This window comes from Microtus ochrogaster, chromosome 4 (genome assembly GCF_000317375.1).
Source record: "Microtus ochrogaster isolate Prairie Vole_2 chromosome 4, MicOch1.0, whole genome shotgun sequence".
Lineage (NCBI taxonomy): Eukaryota > Metazoa > Chordata > Mammalia > Rodentia > Cricetidae > Microtus > Microtus ochrogaster.
In genome coordinates, this window is record NC_022011.1 from 83,112,634 (window position 1) to 83,123,112 (window position 10,479).

The 10,479-nt window shown below is 46.7% G+C and overlaps 1 protein-coding gene across 2 annotated transcripts in view; it reads right to left on the reverse strand.

Annotated features, from left to right (window-relative positions):
* The window catches only part of Wipf1 (WAS/WASL interacting protein family member 1), a 104,481-nt gene that overhangs the window by 64,027 nt on the left and 29,975 nt on the right, over positions 1–10,479 (reverse strand). The window contains exon 1 of one of the 2 annotated variants that reach the window (XM_026778711.1): positions 542–561. The exons of the other annotated variant lie outside the window; for it this stretch is intronic. The gene's annotated coding sequence lies outside the window, so the exon portion shown is untranslated. Of the gene's footprint in view, positions 1–541; positions 562–10,479 lie in introns of those variants that run through there. 2 annotated transcript variants of the gene reach the window in all.

Genomic DNA, 10,479 nt, shown 5'->3' on the forward strand with positions numbered 1-10,479 from the left:
GAGAGAGAGAGAGAGAGAGAGAGAGAGAGAGAGAGAGAGAGAGAGAGAGGAGAGTGCTCAGGAAAAAAAATGTATGGGCCAGAAGAGTTATTCTGTCATGAGACGCAAGCCAAAAGCTAGGTTTTATGAGATGAAACAAAACAAGACGCTTTTGCACACAACCTTGAAACACATTTTTTACCCACGGCATTTCTGTCTTCTCTAACACCCCACATGTCTGCAAACACAAGTTGATCGGTCCTGTTTCAGATTTGGGCTAATAAGTAAGAAAGAGAAGAGGCTTTAGCTGCATTCCATGAAATAACGTATTTCACCAACATCTGAAGTTTGTTCTTTTTAAAGGCACAGAAGTTCTAAACAAGGAAGCCAGCGATTCCGAGAATTTCATTCTCGCCACAGTGGCTCAATGTTTGTTCCTCTAACAACGTGTGGTTACCAGCTTTGCACAGACTCTCACATTCAAAGCCAGGGCAGTTTCTTTTCACTAGAGACAGAGTCAGAGCCATCGCGGACGGTCTGTTAGAGAGAAAAAGGCACTAACCTGTGTTGCTTTAATCCGCTGGGGGGAAGAGAGACGACTGAGTGCTGTTGTCCTCAGCTATCTTCTGGCCAGCTTCCTGTGAGGCTGCATGTGACATTGTACTTCCTCACTGTACCTTCTTCTGCTAGCCTCTCTAACTGCTCAGAGGCATGTGATACGATCGGCCAGCTGCCGGTTCACACAGCGTGGCCCTGTACCTATAGAAAGGGCCGTCTATAGGAGTAATTCCCTGGCTTCTTTTGGGTGTTCACCGTACAGGACGTACAGGTGGAGAGAGGAGCTAAGGCTGGGGGTGGACTCCATGATAACAGACAGGGAAGCAGGAAGAGAGTCCACGGCCCCAGGCTCTCTGGTCTACAGTCGGGGTTCTGTAACTGAGAAAGAACAGACCCATAGGAAAGCCTGGAGTCTGGACATTGTCCAGCAGCTGGGCTCCTGATAGTGATGTCCATCCTGGCACTGTCTAAGGAAGGGCTCTGGTCGTGCTGTTCCCAAGGTGTCCTCTAGGGGAGGCACTAGCACCAGCAGAACAGAACCAGGGCTTGGCTCTCACCTCTGGGTGCTGCTGCCACCACAGCCACCTGGCCTGAACTTCTGGGAGCCTCAAGTCCACTCAGCCCATTAAGTAGTGTTGTCAGGCACTGAACCCCAATTCTTGGGTTAGAAAACAAAGCTACTGTGCTCTCGGGCTCCATGGACTAAGTAACTCTGATGCTGGCCAGGCAGGAAAGAAGAGGGGGTGACTTGGCGATGTCCCTCTCTGCCCTAGACGGGGGAGAAGGCTTACAGAGCCATTTCTGATTTTCCCGTCTGGCTATCCTCCTTCCTCGGATAATCTCAGGAGGGTCCGGACACACAGGAACTTGTGGATGTAGGAAGTGGTGTGTGGAAGTAAAACTATGTCCCAGGGCAGCGGGAATAGCCTCCAACTGGTTCAACTTGACACTTGAAAAACCAAAAACGGTTTCTTTTTGGCCACCCCAGCACAATTCTCTTTTCAAAAATGCTATAAAAGAGATTTTTGTTTCTGGATTCCAGCAAGGTAACTATAGACAAGTGTCAAGCGTTGAAACTATTTCCCACCATCGCCCGGCCAACTATCTTCTCTTATTTTCCCAAAACTGAACATATATTTTGATTAAAGTAGTTAGGTATACAGTGTCTACAGAGTTTTTAGCGCAGAGTTTTTAACTACTACTAGATACAGTCCAACTTTACCTCAAGCCACAAAGTCAAACTGAGTCTGAACACAGAAGTGGGAGAATTAAATTCTTCCCAGGGTTTGCTTTCTGACTTTAGTGACTGCTTCTTCACTCCATGCCTGAGGAGCTGGTGGTGCTGCCACGGGGTTGGAGAAATCCAACCTGGAAGATGAGGAGCACATGCCCCACGGTAGGCTGACGGGGGTGGGGGTAAAGGCCCTTGCTTCTGCTTCCCCACTCAGGGTGGCAGGCAAGGGCAGAGTGGCAGAGCCCACTGTTCCTTTCTCCATGGCCAGAACCTCTCCTTCTGTTTTGGGAACATCATGCTTTTTTCTTTACGGAGTGAGGATTAACCAAACCCCTCGCTACTGCCATATTTCACAAAGGGTCACAGACAAAATGTCAACCTTTTCATCGAGGGCAGAACCTGGACACTATAACCACAATGTGATACCCTCTAACTCCAGTTAGAAAGACTACTATCTCACAAACAAACAAAAAAGCAACAGATGCTGGCTGAGGGTGCAAAGAAAGGGAACTTTCATAAACTATTAGTGGTCACGTAAATTAGTGCAACCGTTATGCAAAACACTTTGAGCTTCCTACAAAAACTAAAAATAAGACTCCAGGGAGAGCCAGCATCCGCACTACTGTATGTTGAGGAGATACCTATGCTCCCCCGTTCATCTCAGTTCAGCACACAGGGTCAACCAGACTGTCCACCCTTAGAAGGCAGTGTGAATGCAATGAATACACCACTGTTCAGCCACAGAAAAGGAGGAAGTCTCAGCATTTGCCGCAATGTACACAGAGAATATAATGTTAGCTAAAATAAGGCAGGCACCAGAGGGAGGGGTGAGTACCACACGTTCCCACAGGCAAAAGAGTTGACCTTGAGGTAGAGACAGAACAGTGCTCACAAAGGCTGGGAAGGGTGGTGGAAGAGTGTTTAGGGAGGGAAGACACACCACGACCACAGCAACTCTTATAAAGGAAAATATTTAATTGGGGCTGGCTGGCAGTTTCAGAAAGTTAGTCCCTCATCATCAGGGCAAGTGGCATGCAGGCAGACAGTGCTGGAGAAGGAGCTAAGAGGGTTCTACTTCTTGATCCACAGGCAGTAGGGAAAGAATTGTGTACTGTGTACTGAGGTCTCAGATAGGTGACACCCTTCCTCCAGCAAGGCCACACCTCCTCCAGCAAGGCCACACCTCCTCCGGCAAGGCCGCGCCTCCTTCAGCAAGGCCACACCTCCTCCAGCAAGGCCACGCCTCCTCCAGCAAGGCCACACCTCCTCCAGCAAGGCCACGCCTCCTCCAGCAAGGCCACACCTCCTCCAGCAAGGCCACACCTCCTCCAGCAAGGCCACACCTCCTCCAGCAAGGCTACACCTCCTCCAGCAAGGCCACACCTCCTCCAGCAAGGCCACACCTCCTCCAGCAAGGCCACACCTTGCAACAGTGTCACCCCTATAGGCCAAGCATTCAAACACGAGTCTGTGGGGGCCATACCTATTAAAAAGACCACATTCTACTTCCTGTCCACCATAGGCTTGTAGCCATAACATAATGCAAAATGTATTTAGTCCAATTTCAAAAGTCCCCATAGTCTATCACAGTCTCAACAATGTTTAAAAGTCCAAAGTTTAAAGCCTCTTCTGAGATTCATACACTCTCTTAATTGAAATCAAAATAAAAAAATAACAGATTACATACTTCCAAAATATAATAGCACAGGATATACATGACCATTCCAAAATGGAGGAAAGGGAGCATAGTGAGGAAATATTGGAACAAAGCAAGATCAAAAACCAGCTGGACAGACGCCAAACTCTGCATCTCCATGTCTGAAATAAAATGCTCTTCAGGTCTCCAACTCAGCTTTGTTGACTTCAGGGCACTTCTTTCTCTTGGCTCCGCTCCCCGTTAGCAGTTTCCTCAGGAGATACCCACAGTTCTGCATTCTCCAACATCTTGGGGTCTCCAAGGCAACCCAAGCTTCACCTTAAACAGCTTCACGCAATGGCCTCTCTGGGCCTCCATGCAGGGACACCCCTGACACATGCCTATCCTCAGAAGCTTTCTTCAGTCTAAGAGGCAAATTCTATAACCCTTTCTTGAATCCTTGACTCTAAAGTCAGAACCAAAAGGCTAAAGCTGCCAAGTTCTGCTGTTTGCTGGGGCTTTAATACAGTTCCTTGTTCAATTTCATCTTCACTAACTTTCTGATTTCAATGGTTTTCTTCATTGCCTAACGTTGGCTGTCCTGGAACTTGCTCTAAGGACCAGGATGGCCTTGAACTCAGAGATCTACAGGCCTGAGTGCTTGGATTAAAGGCGTGCGCCACCATCGCCCGGCTTGCTCCTTTTCATTATAAACCTTAATTAGAGTTAACACTAATACCCACACAACAATGTCTATACTAGGCTCCTTTGAGATTTCCTCTGCCAATGGAATTAATTCAAATCTCTTCACTTTAGCCTCAGACAGTCTCTTCCAACAGGGGCAAAAAGCAGTCACAGTCTTTTTACTAAAATATCACAAGAATGATCTCCAGGCAATATACTCAACCGCCTCTGAAACCTCTTGAGCCAGGCACCCACAGTTCAAACCACCCTCAGCACCACTGTCTTCCATGTTCCTACTAGTATGCCCCATTAAACAGGGCTTAAAGCATTCCACTGCTTTCCTAACTCAAAGTACCAAACTTCAAATTCCTCCCAAAGAAAATGTAGTCAGGCCTATCACAGCAATACCCCAGTCCTTGGTACCAACGTCTGTCAAAGAGGGAGAGGGAGAAAGAAGATGACCAATAGATACAAGGATGCCTCTGGATGGAAGGAACAAGTTTAAATGTCCTTTAGCATGACAAGTGGCCAGCTTCTGTCTTTCCAGTGCTAGGAGCTGAACACAGGTTCATTCATGGTAGACAAGTGCTCTCCTGCTGAGCTATGTACCTAGATTACCTTTCTAATGTATCTGAGAACCGGTGGTTTTATTGGAAGAACCTAATCTACCCACATTTGTTTCTCTTACTCTGATACTTTAGTATATGCACTATTAAATTTCCTTTTTAATTTTTTCTCCCTTTCTTAATTTCTGCTGACTGGCCGTGCTTGTCATTATTATAATATCCTCTGACCTTGACTGTGAATATGTGCTTTCAATTTTAATGGTTTAGAAGTTCTCCCCGTACTCCTGTCTAGATAGCAAACCTTTCTGGGTGAAAGTCAGAGCACGGCCAGCGGAGTCCGGGGAATGGTGAGGTCACTGTTTATGGAAATGAAAGGATAGCTTCGTGTTAGTAACAGTAACGGCAGAGCAAACGGGTGACACTGCACAGGCATCAGGAGCGGTTCCCTCTGAGGGGAAAGGGATGAAACAGTCTGGCTATGAAGCCCAGACTGGCCTCAAATTTGTAACCCTCCTACCACAGCTTCCCCGGTGTTGGGATCCCAGGAGAACCGCTACACCAGGCTCTAGCAATGAACCTAAAAGAGCAGACTGCAAAGCCTCCACTCGCTCCCCGCTTCCTGTATGGAAGGGGACTGTACCTCTCACCAACAATGTGGGTAAGCAGGAGGCAGAGAGGCAGCCAGGAACCCAAAGCTGGGACACAGCCAAGAACATCCTCGGGAAAATCTCTGCAAACTTTAGGCTCTGAGACCCGCAGGCACTAGGAAAATCTGCAGATCTGTCTGCAGGAGGGAGGCTGCCCACGGTGTCTCCACCTCACTACTAGTACCAGCTAAGGCATCTGCCCTGGAACAAGACAGGTTCATGGGAACGTCAGCACAACACATCCTTAGGAGTCAGGGAATACGGCTGAGAAAATAACGCGAGACCTGCGAAAGGCTAGAAGTTGGAGCTGCCTGTCGGACAGCTAAGAAAGTACAGCTGTAAAGTCTGTTTTCCGAAAGAGGGACGTCTGTCATTTATTTAAGCATTAGTATGGCTACGGGTGGACCGGAAGAAATTCTGGCCATAAAATGCACGTGTTCGACCGGGCAGTGGTGGTGCACGCCTTTAATCCCAGCACTCGGGAGGCAGAGGCAGGGATCTCTGTGAGTTCGAGGCCAGCCTGGTCTACAAGAGCTAGTTCCAGGACAGGCCCCAAAGCTACAGAGAAACCCTGGGGGGGGGGGGGTGGAAGTGTTGGTTGTGCAGGGGTTTTTTTTTGTTGTTGTTATTTTTTTTTTTTTTGCATTTTACATTTACCGTGCTCATCTGAATGACAGCTAACATTTAAATTCCATACTTAATTTTGCAGAGACTGGAGTGATGGTGAAGGGGAGAGGGACAGAGGGCTAGAGACAATTTAAATGCCTTTCAGTGACTGTCCACGGGCCAGAAACTCTGGCTAGGACCACAAAGAAGAAATGTAGCATGCCTGCTAAGGGTATTTTTGTTTTCACACAATCAAATCCTTTCTATTCATCCCCACGTTACAAACAGAGAGAGCAACCTTCCAAGAATTAAAGGGACTTCCCCAGGCTGGTAAAGAAGCGATGGAACTGGATTGGGTACCAAAGTGTCTGACGACATCCAGTATCATTTCCAGTGCATACGTGAGCTGTCCCCTTGTTGTTCAGTCTCCGGGAGAAAGGAGCCCAGAGCCCATGCCCTCTGCCGGGGGCTGAGTAAGAAGCTGAGCACTGTGTAGCACTTGGCAGTCAAGGCTTCACAGAGTAAGTCGGCTTGTCCATACAGACCATAGAGCAACCGCTTCTCTCAGAAATGCTGAGGGGATTTTTGAACTATTACATCACACAAAGGCTTCCCCTTAGTACTCACGCAAAAAAACCCACTCGCACCGTATCTGTGAGCCCTTGGAACAGTTAAAGGGAAGTTAAAAGGTCAACAAAGTTCTCTCGATGGTGCATTGTTCGTGTTTTTGCAATGTAATGAAAGTTGAAATTATCAAGACTTGGGCTACATGCCCTCAAAACCAGAGCCCTACCTAGCACGGTCACTCTTTGGCGTACCGCACAGTCCGATGCCATAAACCAGGTTGGCTTTTGTTCAACATAACAGAACTGGATTACAAATAACCAAGCCATTCATTCATCTTTATTGTTAATCAAGGCACAGAAAGGAAATGGCAAATACCTTTGTTCCTAAAAAGACTGACTAGGGACATGGAGAAGCCCTGGCTGCACGAGTCTGTAGAGCTGCAAGGAAAGGAAACACACACCCCCACCCCTAACCCAGACACTATCTCCAATGGCAGCCACTAGCAAATGAAACTCTAGTTTCCTCCAAGGGAGTCTGACTAGGGAAGCAAACCGCTCTTAAGGGCAGGCTGCATGCCCAGCACTGGACGGTTAACAGAAAATGATCTCAATGGCAACGTTGCTGGTTTGTTGTCTTACAGTGTCATATTGAGTTTTTCTTTCCTTTCTTTATTTTTTAAAAAGGTTACCTTATTTTTAGATTTTTATTATATTAGAAATTACCTTACAAATCCTTTGCATATATATCATGGCTTCCTGTTGAGTGTTTTTACAGGATTCCTGAGTGTGCAGACAAGTTGGTCTCTTTTTCTTGTGCTGCTCTTGGGCTCTTTTCTTTCTGCTTGTTTGCTTTGTCCTATTCTGATGCGTTGATTTTTGCTCCTATTATATCACACTATATTTTATTTTATTTATCCCTTGGAAGCCTGTTTGTTTGCTGATGAGGGACAGAAAGAGGGTGGGTCTGGATGGGAAGGGAGGCTGGGAGGAGCAGAGGGACAACTATAATCAGGATACATAAATGAGAAAAAAACTATTTTCAACAAAAGAAAATTTAAAAAAACCTGAATGGTAAAATAACATTTAGAAAGTCCCTATTATAAAAGTGAGTAATGTAAATATGAGTGTTTTCAAGATGATAATTATGCAATACAGAATATTTCAGGAATAAAAACCATCCTTAGTCACTAAAAAAAGCCCTGCTACCATCAGGGATGAGGTTAAGTGGAGAGCCCCCATAAACACAGAATTCCTCAAGTAGCCAAGAAGGTGTTAAGAACCTTGATGCCTGGATTCATGTGCTGCTCAGTGTGTGTTGTGAGTGCGTGTACAGTGGGCATTGCGTCAGCTGTCCTCTCCACTGCCCCCGCTGGCCAGCGCTCACAGATCCTGCTAGCCGGGTTGGCCAGCAAGCCTCAGAAACCCTCCTCCTAGCTGCGCTTGGATTCCACCTGTCTCCTAGGATTACAGACACTCCACACTAAGCTTTTAATTTGGGTTCCGGGATCAAACTCAGATCCTCAGGCTTTTGTGGCGGGCACTTCAGACCACTCCGTTCCTTTCAAGGAGACTGGGGAAGAAACTGGCACAGGGACACAAACCCTTCACACGTGTGCCAAGGACGCTGGGCAAGATCGAGAACGATAGGGCGCCCTTGCCATGCGGATGGGTAGCTTTTAGAATTTGTGCTTCTCTCGCGCTGAACGTGGGCCCAGGAGAACACCTCGTTGTTTGAACAACCCTCCTTCTTGGGCTCCCCTGTCCCTCTCCACAACAACAACGAGAATGCAGAGTAAGGCACAACTGGTAAACAAGCTCCCATCATTTCACAACTGAAGGATTTTGAAATCAGAATGCCTGGATTCAAACAGACCCACTACTTACTAGGTGCGGTGAGTTAGTTCATTCTTTCGGGTCTCAGTTTTCTCATTTTAACATAGGGACGTTTTTACAAGGATGAGATCTGATGCAACATTCAAAGGCCTTAACAAGTGCAATGCAAAAACAGTGGATGCTGACACTCTTGATAGGTAAATTAGCAAGAGAGACAACCAGTCAAGCAAAGAGCTTCATTTCTGGGGTGTTCTGCACACAGAAAAGAAAGGGTATTTGGGGACTAGGGTAAATGAGGTTAAGTTTAGATCTTTCTAGAAAGTCACAGCCAGCCAGGAAGTAGGATCAGAGCTCCACAAGGCTGACCTGAGCCTGCAGGTATCAGAGCAGTTTTGTTCCCAGATTTGGAACTATCTGCATTTGACTAGAAACCAGGAAGAAAAGGGTACATGATTTACAACATCTCCATCATAAACAAGAAAAGCATCACTGCTGGTGAGTAGCCAGGTAGCTGGGAGAAATAGAACCAGACTTAGGACCAGCCCTGTGTGCTGGGGAGGAATGGGGATGAGCCATGTGTGTTAGGGAGGAACAGGGAAGAGCCATGTGTGTTGGGGGGGGAACAGGGATGAGCCACAGGGATGAGCCATGTGTGTTGGGGAGGAACGGGGAAGAGCCATGTGTGTTGGGGGGGAACAGGGATGAGCCACAGGGATGAGCCATGTGTGTTGGGGAGGAACGGGGAAGAGCCATGTGTGTTGGGGGGGAACAGTGGGGAGGAACGGGGAAGAGCCATGTGTGTTGGGGGGGAACAGGGATGAGCCACAGGGATGAGCCATGTGTGTTGGGGAGGAACGGGGATCTTCACTGAACTTTGGAGAAGTATTTACATGCTATAAGCCTAGGACTCTTACTTAGGGTTTTTTTTGGGAAAGCCTGGATTAAAGAGATGTTCTTTAAGGCCTCTGGCACTGGAGTGGGTGACTATAAGGAACCTGGTCATGTGAAGCCTCAGATTTATTCAGGTTATAATTAGAGTGTGGGTCATATCCAGCTGAACACCATCAAACCCAACCTGGTGTGTTTATCATATTTTTTTTCCTGGACTCTTTTGATTTTGAAGTGGCTGCAGACAGCCTAAATTACATGTTCTGAAAGGAAGTAAGTGTACAAAACACAAACATCTGTCAAGAGTTTATTAATTAGTAACAGCCATAATGAATGAGAAATACTATATTCTGTATATCAGCATCTATTATTTTTTTTTTTGCCTTCAATCAGCTTCTGGAAATAAAGTTGGTATTCCAGGTGATGCCTAAAATTTACTAAATTACTGTTGTATACCTCAACGACATACTTAGGTACTACATGCAACATAATACCCATCAATTAACTTCGAAGGACAAATTTACATACAGAAATAATCAGCCATCTTTGTTTAACAACATGAGGTGTGTTTATTGAAATAGTCTCCTGAACAGCTGTACAGGATGCATTTTCACACTGGGGTACCACAGAGTGTCGATCACAGTGGCAAAAGGAGGTTGAAGAGGAGTTTGTGGCATGTTATACTGAGCTGATCAAGTTTTGCGTTTAGGGGCTGGAGAGATGGCTCAGTGGTTAAGAGCACTGCCTGCTCTTCCAAAGGTCCTGAGTTCAATTCCCGGCAACCACATGGTGGCTCACAACCATCTGTAATGAGGCCTGGTGCCTTCTTCTGGCCTACATACAGACAAAATATTGTATACATAATAAATAAATATTTAAAAAAAAGTTTTGCTTTTATTAATTTTTAAAAACATTATTATTTTTATTATTGTGTGCGTATGCACGTTGTAGGGATTCGTTTAGCCATAGCTTCTGGGGTACTGGCCCTTAGGGTGTGGTCTGAGGTGCTATGTATTGGACTGATGAGCGGAGTGGGGAGGGTGGAGAAGAAGCACGCTAGCCCTCTTGCGAGGTCAGAGCAGAAGCAAGCTTGTGCTGTTGCTCACATGTCCCCGGGGCAGAGCGGCGGGACCTGGCAGCTTCCACCTGGTCTGGTATTTATTGTATGCATGATGGGAGGAAAGCATTTGTGTCACAGGACACGTGTGTGGAGGTCAGGGGGCACCATTTGTGTCACAGGACGCGCGTGTGGAGGTCAGGGGGCACCATTTGTGTCACAGGA